At 44.2% G+C, this 8575-nt stretch overlaps 1 pseudogene; it reads right to left on the bottom strand.

Annotated features, from left to right (window-relative positions):
* Positions 1-2008: 2008 nt before the first annotated feature.
* Positions 2009-6438, bottom strand: LOC101611826 (annotated as a pseudogene).
* Positions 6439-8575: the final 2137 nt, after the last annotated feature.

Genomic DNA, 8575 nt, shown 5'->3' with positions numbered 1-8575 from the left:
ACAAGACTTTCTGCTATGAGTTGTACAGTATTTGAAGGACTATCATCCACATATTTTAAGCAGCAAAGACAATGATAATAAAAATAACTAAATCTGGTGTTCTGGTTAAAAATAAATTGTCAAGGGGCTGGGGAGATGGCGCAGTGATTAAAGACTCTTTCTTGCATAGCCTGATGGCTTGTGTTCAATTCCCCAGTACCCATGTAAAATTAGATGTACAAAGTGGCGCATGTGTCCAGAGTTAATGTGCAAGTGACAGGAAGCCTGGACATTCCAATATTATTTTAGACTCTCCCTCTTTTCTCTCTTTCACAACAAGTAAATAAATAATAATTATTTTTTTTTAAATCTATTGGCAGAGGGCATGTAGTAGATAGCTTCAGGTTCATTGAGGTGAACTTCCAGACAGGAAACAGCCATGGAGGAAGGGATTTATTGAAGTTTATAGATCCAGGGGAAGTTCCACAATGGCAGAAGAAGTGGCCCAAGCATAGAGAGAGAGAGAGAGAGAGACAACCTACAGGCTAAAAGCCAAAATCAACATAGGACATTTCAGGAACTCCAAGTGGAACTAGGAACTTTGTATATCTTTAGATTGGAATTTCAAACCTACCACCACACCTTAAGATCTACCCAGTGATACCTCTTCCAGCCAGGCGGCTGCAGATCCAAACTACAAACTAATAAAACACTGAATATACTGGGGCCCATCTATAAAAACTACCACATTCCACCCATGGCCTCAGTAGATTCAAAACCATTCCACACTGTAAATTGAATTTAATCCAATTTCAAGGTTCCACATAATCTTGACCAATTTAAGATAGTTCCAAAGCCCCAAGTCTCCTCTGAGAGTTAAGATTGTCTCTTAGCTATGAGTCCTATAAAATCAAACAAGTTACATATTTTCAAAAGATAAAGGCACAGAGTAAACATTTTCAACTGGTATAATGCGTAGTGAGAAGAGATTTGAACAATGCAAACTCAACCACCACCCAGGAAACATTAAGCTTCTGCAGTTCAAGTCAAATATAACCAGGGACGGATAGTCTTCAGATTTTCGAATTCTGTCCCTCCAGCTGGGCAGAGTAGCCAGGGAAAATTTCTATCCAAGGCCAATAGTGTACTCCATAGTTACCCTTGTGCAGTCCTGATATATGGTCCATCTTCCAATGGCTTTGACTGGCTATCAGAGTCATCACAGCCTGCCTCATTCTACAGCTCACCAGCAGCTCCTGGAACCATGTGTACTTCATGACCACTCCACACATTTTTCATGCTTCCAAAATTAATGCCAGGTGTGAAAGACACAGCCAAATTCTTCGTTCAAGGAAGAAATAAATCAAAACCTTGAAAAGTAGGTTCTTTCTCTAGTCAATTCTTTCCAAAAGATTTTACTTTTCTATCATAGTCTTTCCTTGGTATCCTTTTCATTGTTTCAATGTAAAGCAGTTGGGACATCTTCCCTAAGATTGCTAATGTGTCTGACAATAGCAGCTTCTGTAACCTAAAACCAGTCTCAGTACCAGTAGCTTTAAACTTGTTTGAGGTTTTCTAACTTAAAATCTTAAATCTCCAGTCTAGTATCTTTAGCTAAGCATGTCAGTCCATTACAAATTTATTTATTTTTAATTTTCTTTTATCTGTACTGATGGAAGTTTTATTTCACACGTAAATACTCTCCAGTAGACTGAGTAAGAGCTTATTTTCCTCCCCACTTCCCAGACCCCCAGCCAAATGAAGTGGCTTTAAAAAAAAAAAAAAAAAAGTTTACCTTTTTTAAAAGAATAAAATAAAATAAAACAAAACACCCTAATGGGTAAAGGTGGCAAGTGCAGAGGAAGTGAGGACTGGGTAAGAGTAAAATGTCAGCATATGTGACTTGTTAATTTGAAAGGAAGCCCTTCATTAAAGAAGATAAATCGAGGGAAAACAAAAACAACAATAAACAAACTGCTACTTCCAATGCTCCTTGGACTGTCCAAAATGCCTTTTCCCTTCATTTCCATCAGTACCTGGGAGGGAAGAGTAGGCGTTTTGGTGCAAAGAATGGAGGGCCCCTAAGAAAAGGTGGCCCGTGTCTCTTTAAACTGTGGAATGCGTCTCTGCTGAGAAAAGCTTCCCTAGGCCGAAAATCATACCACTCAGGTTGACTTCTCTGTGTGAGGGACCCAACGGGAGGCCACTGCTACCTCCTCCACGGGCCAGGCATAGGTGCTCCAGAGAATGGGAAGGTAGGCTCAGGCTCTCTCGTACAAGGGCCAAGGCCAGGGCTGTTGAGGTCCGGTTGGCTGGGGCTCCCATGGTCCCTGGGTCCCACGAGCACTCCAAAATGCTCTACCAGGGTCCCTTGAAGGAGGGAACTATGATCCTTGGGAAAAACTGTCACAGGCCCTGTCACTCCCTGCTCTGGCAGTGGTGGGGCTGGGAAAGGTACCACCCCAGCGTGGTCAACAGGAGGTGGAGGAGGGGGCTGAGCAGCAAAGGGGACACCACTCCCACCAGCGCCAGCCAGGTCCCCAGAGGGCGGAGGAGGGGGTGGGGCAGGGAAAGGAACCCCGCTGTGCTCCCAGGAGGAGGCGGTGGGGCTGCATGGGCCAGAGCTATCTCTTTTGTAAAGGGGTTCGAAAGATCCACAGAGGGTAGATGAGCGGGTGCCCCTCAAGAGAAGATACCACCATGATCCTTAGGAGGGGCAGGTGGGGCAGATGATGGCCCCACTGGCTGTCTCTGGAAGGGTGTCCCATGTTCCAAGGGGGAGGGCGGAAGATGATGCTCAAATGTTGAGTTGAAACTTCTGGCTCGAAAAGCTGCCGACACTCTCCTGAAATTGGGATGGCCGTTCCTTGTTTGGTGTTGTCTTAAAGCCAGTGAGGCCTCCACTGTCCCCACCCCTAAGAGATGCCAACTCAGAGGCACTTGAGGGACCATTGTCAAAGGAGCTGCTGATGCGCTCAGATCAAACCAACCCACCCTTGAGACCTCACGCCCATGTCCTCTGTTTCCCTTCCCAGGAACTCAAATAGACTCTACCGTCTGTATCGGCTCTCCTGACATTCTCCTATTTATTGGCTGCATTATGATACCCCAAAGTCTCTATTGGGGCCCTCTTTTCCTCTGTGCTGTCAGGCAGGTCTAGGGAGGAGGAGAAGACTCGGGTCTCTATGCGGTAGTCCTCCTCCTCCTCCTCCTCCTCCTCCTCCTCCTCCTGCTGCTGCTGCTGCTGCGCTGCCGCCGCAGCAGCTCGGGACTGGCCGGAGGCTGGGTGAGGGCGGACACACTGACAGCATCACTTGATGCGCCTTTGTTTGGGGTCTGGCCAAAATGCTTATCATCGGAGGGCTTGCACCAGGCGTTTTTAAGCATGTTTTTAAACTCAATCGTCAATGTGGTGGAAATGGTGGAGGCCAGGACTTTCTCCACGCCTGCCATGGGTGCGTGGCCCGTGGGAGCAGCAAGGGTATTTCGGTGATGGTGAACGGTCAGCCCCTGGTCCATTCCCTCTTATGCTGAAGGCACCAAATAACCCAGGGGAAGATGTGAGATGGTCACAGTTCTCACTAGAGTCCAGAAGGGCCCTTACAGATGGAGGGAAAGCAGACTTTACCCCAAATTCTTGGCCCCTGTGGTTGTAGCTGGGAAGGATTGGCTGGTACTCAGAGGCATCAGAATGCTTGCTCAACTTCAGGATAGATTTGGCTGGTTTCTTCTCTAGGTTCATCATGGCAGAGGGTGGAGACCCTGAATACTCAAAGTCTCGGTAATCCTCATCCTCTTGGAAAGAAGTATCTGGAAAGATCTTTTACTGGGAAGAGTCCATCAGGGAAGATGGCCTCTCCATCCCATCAGAAGCTCCGCTTATAAGGCGGTTCACTGCCCAGGCCAAATGGCCGATAAGTACAGACAGAATTGGAGAGGTGGGGGGTAGCTTTCATCTCTTCCTGGGGGTGTAGATCTTGTACTGCTGGGTGTTGAGGAGCCAGAGCTAATGATCTTAGAAAGCAGGGACACTGTGTCCACACTGCTGGACGTGGGGTTGTCCATCATCTCATCCTGAGTGGGCGTCCCACTCCGCTCATCCCGCACAGGGGTTCCATCAACGTTGTCCACTGAGGTGCTAGTAGGACCACACTGGAAGTCTGAGGTGTGGCTCTCTGATGAGGCACTAGACCCCAAGCTGCTCAGGATTGGGATGTTTAAGTTTAAGCCACTGAAACCAGGATTACCGTCTAAGAAGTTGTGGATCTTCATTTCTAAGCTTGGGGATGTGGACTCGAACTCCAGCTTTGGCTTGGAGACCTCTGAAGGCTGGCACATGGCAACTTCTGCAGGTGGGGCAGCAGGGCTGGCACTGTGGGTGTCTGTAAACCCTAGAGTGTTGGATGGTAGTTTCAAAGCAGTGCTTGGGAGCACTGGGCTTTGCCCAAATGATGCCTTGCTGGCTGAAGTTGAAGAGACTTCAGAAGTTGATGAATTAGGAGAGTAGTGGAAGGCTTTGGAGATAAGGGATTGGGTATTTGAGGGCAGATTTCTTCCTTTTATGGAAGAGACTATGGTGTTGGCAGGGGAGGCTGAAGTGCTCTGGGACACCCCATCACTGGCTGGCACTGGGTTCCCAGTGACACTGACTTAAAAATGACAGGCCTTGCAGTGCCGAGGATGACTGTATCTGGGTTGTGGAAAGAGCAGAGAGGATGCTCTCTGGAGTGATTTCCACTTTTGAGAGGATATTTTCCAGAAGGTTGTGAGCAGTTGTTGTGGCAGGTGGAGGTGTTTTCAGGCTACTGGTGAGGTTGCTGAGCCTGGTAGGAGTTCCTGGAGAAGGTCTTGATGCAGGATTGACCCCAGTACTTTTCATGACTGATGTTAGGCTGCTGAGGATAGAACTTATCTTTGCCAGATCCACATTATCCAGTTTTGGCAAGGCCAAGGTTGGAGAAGGGGACAGAAGAGAAGTATTCCCAGCCTTGGGAAGAGGAGGAGCTGCTGTCATGGTCTCAGGCACTGGGGCACTCCAGGAGGCCTTTGAGATATTTTGTGTTGGCTTTGTAGGGACAGACGTGGAGACAACTGATTTCTCCACAGGTTTTTCCTTCCTGTCCTCCACAATGATTTTTAATCCATCATCTTCTACATCTGAGAGCTCCATGTCTTCTACATCATGATTATCTGTCACAGGTTCAGCTGTGGCAGATTTGTCACTCTGCATGGTTGGTGACTGGGATTCCTCACCTCCTATTCCCTGAAATGGAGCTCTGAACCAGTTGGAGTAGGAGCATCCATACTGGGAGAAGGGACTGGTGTTTCTTCAGGATCAGGAAGTCTTAACTTTAATTGATATAACTTTTTCTACAAGTTGTTGATTTGGTTGGTGAAGGTTTTGCATGCATTGGCCACCACTTTTACTTCTTTGTACTGTGCTTCATAGAAAATCCCAGTGTTTTCTAGTGCTTCTGTTAGAGAGGGTCCATTTTTCACCTACTTGTCTAATCCATTCACAAATTCTTCCAGCTTAGAACTTGCCTCTTCAAATTCTTTGGAGAACTTCTTTCCCCCATTTTATCTTTTTTTAATTTTTTTAATTTTATTTATTTAATTTTATTTATTTATTTTTTATTTTTTTTTGAGAGCGACAGACACAGAGAGAAAGACAGATAGAGGGAGAGAGAGAGAATGGGTGCGCCAGGGCTTCCAGCCTCTGCAAACGAACTCCAGACGCATGTGCCCCTTGTGCATCTGGCTAATGAGGGACCTGGGGAACCGAGCCTCGAACTGGGGTCCTTAGGCTTCACAGGCAAGTGCTTAACCGCTAAGCCATCTCTCCAGCCCCTCCTGTTTCATCTTTTAAGCATCTGAGCGTTTCTGTGCTGCTCACATCTACTCTCATAGTCGACAACTGTTTCTCCTTCAGTTCTATCTGATCCTCTGAGCACTTGTACAACAGCAGCTCTTCAATGAGGGCCTGAGATCGAAATTCAGCAACTATCTTTGACTTGAGAGCAGCTTTTGGATTTGTGGATGTTTGTGATTTCTTCCACTGCTTACTCTTTTGTTTGTTCAGATTTTCTTTCAGCTGCTTCTGAGTTTTGAAAGTGGTACTCAAAGTTTTTCTCAATGCCACAATCATTTCTTCAGGGTATACATTTCTATCTTCACAGATTTTAAAGATTCCTTCTAGAGACTTAGATACAGATGGATCCTTCACAAGAGCAGCTGGTTCAGGAAGGACATCAGCGAATGAATCCTGGAAGATGATTGTATTTTTCCTTTTACAATTCTGTATGACATCATTGGCCAGGTAAAAGAGATTTAAAAGGTGAGGATATGTAGATCTCTGGAGCCACTTCATCCAGTGGTAGACGATCTGCTGTGGTGTTTCTTGTTGTCTGTACACCAGGATGACAAGCCCTGGATGAATTCCATGGTGGTGGTGAATGACTGGAATTTTCGATCCAGCGATGAATCCAGAGCCTTGCGGAAGAGGCCAGCGACAATGAGGAAGAGGAGGCCTTGTCGCTGCCTCTGCTGCTGCCGCTGCTGGAGGAGGAGGAAGTGGTGGTGGCAGGAGACCATTACAAATTTAATTCTGGTCAATTTTTCTGGGCCCGGGTAGCAGAACACAGGCAGCCCTTATGCCAGTAGCCCAGTTCCACCAAAGTTTCTTTCCTTCCCCTCAAAAATCTCATAGCCAAGTCTTGAGGGTCAATACTATCTGCACTTAGCATTCTCAAACTTTCACTGGAATAGTCCATAAAACTTAGCTTACCACTCCAGAAGGCATCTTTCATCCCAAGCACCATATCCATGTCCATTACTCCAAAACAAAAGCTGCAAATGACCAAAATCCATATGATCAGATTCATCTAACCCCACATTCTGGTATCAATTTCTATAGTAGAGTGTTTCAGGCTCACTGAGTTGAACTTCCAGACAAGAACACAGTTATACAGAAAGGGATTTATTGAAGCTTACAGATCCAAGGGAAGTTCCATAATGATAGAAGAAGCTGACCCTACATTCACAGGCCCAAGGAAAGAGAGAGGGACAGAGACAGAAACAGAGACAGAGAGACAGACACAGAGAGAGAGGCCACAAGCCAAAAGCCACAGAGTACAATTCAGGAACTCCATGTGGAACTAGGCATTTTGTATACTTCTATATTGGAATTTCAAACCTACCACCACACCTTAAGACCACCAAGTGATATCTCCTCTAGCCTGGTGGCTGCAGATCCAAATTCCAAACTAATAAAACACTGAATATAATGGTGGTCATCTACTCAAACTACCATAGTGTGCACCTGAAGCACAGTCTATTGAGAAATCTGAAAATATAATAACATTCTTTTACCCACCAGTGGTGATAGCCTTACACAGGTAGGAAGATACCATCATATATATTTGACAAACAGTGCAGGCTGAATTTGAGAATATAAAATATGAAGGCTTTGTACACTGAAGAATTTGGCAGAATTCAAATCTTGATGAGCCCACTATACTTTTATATAAGAGATTGTGAAAACCCACAAAGGTATCATTATGGAATGATATGAGCAAAAGTTTGCAACATTTTGTCAAGTGTACATAAAAAATTGACCAAAGTAGACCCATTATTCATGGTCCATAAAATAAGCTACAACTAATTTAAAAGGTTATATAACATAGCAAGTATGTTTTTGGCTGAGAATTAAACTAATTAGAAGTTGATCACAGAATGATATAAAAAAAATCCTAAATTACAGAAAGCTAAACATACTTCAAAAACTGTTAATAGCATGTCAAACATTTCTTAGTTGAATAATATATTTTTTTAATGTATAAGAATATGTAGGAAAGGTGTGGCTGTGGTTACAGGAAACTTCTGTCATTCAAAAATTTAAAGTTTCATGAAGATTTAAATCATATAATTTACATTACAATATTAATATTATAAAGAAATCAGAAATAAGTAAATATAACAAAATCAATCAAGCACCAATAAATTCAATGAAGAGCAACAAAAGTTGATGTTTTTGTAGTCCAATAAAACATGTAAGCATCAGTCAGGCTGACAAGAATAAGTAGTAGTGGATACACACACATACAGAAATACACAGAGAATAGTTAAATGAAAGAAACGACACATTACTGAAAGACGACTCAAGTGAAAAAATAAAAATAAAAAATCCTATAAAAAAAGTGACTTAGAAATCTCATAGGATGAAATGAACAAAATGGCTTTGACAGGTGTTTTCAAACCGCCTTCAAGAATAAAGTATATGAATAGATCTTTGCCTATAATTGAACTTGATTTTTTGATTATGCTGTCTTTACCTTTTGTTGCTGCCAGAAAAATATGACCAGAAGCAGTTGGTGGGAGAAAAGGTTTGATTTTGGCTTATCACCTCAAGAAAAAGTTGAGTTGTAGTGTGGTGAAGAAAGCATGGCATAAAGGAAGATGTTGCATAACTGGGTGCAGGCAGTCTAAGCACAGGCCTTGGAGCTGGGGAATGAACCCCAAGGTCTTTCTCTACTGACACACTTCTTCCAGCAAGTCTCTGCCTTCCAAGTTTCCAGGAGCTGGGGATTGAATATCA

Source organism: Jaculus jaculus, chromosome 14 (assembly GCF_020740685.1).
Source record: "Jaculus jaculus isolate mJacJac1 chromosome 14, mJacJac1.mat.Y.cur, whole genome shotgun sequence".
In the NCBI taxonomy this organism is placed as follows: Eukaryota; Metazoa; Chordata; class Mammalia; order Rodentia; family Dipodidae; genus Jaculus; species Jaculus jaculus.
The sequence above is the reverse complement of the archived record's forward strand: the minus strand, read 5'-3'. Positions and strand labels throughout refer to the sequence as shown.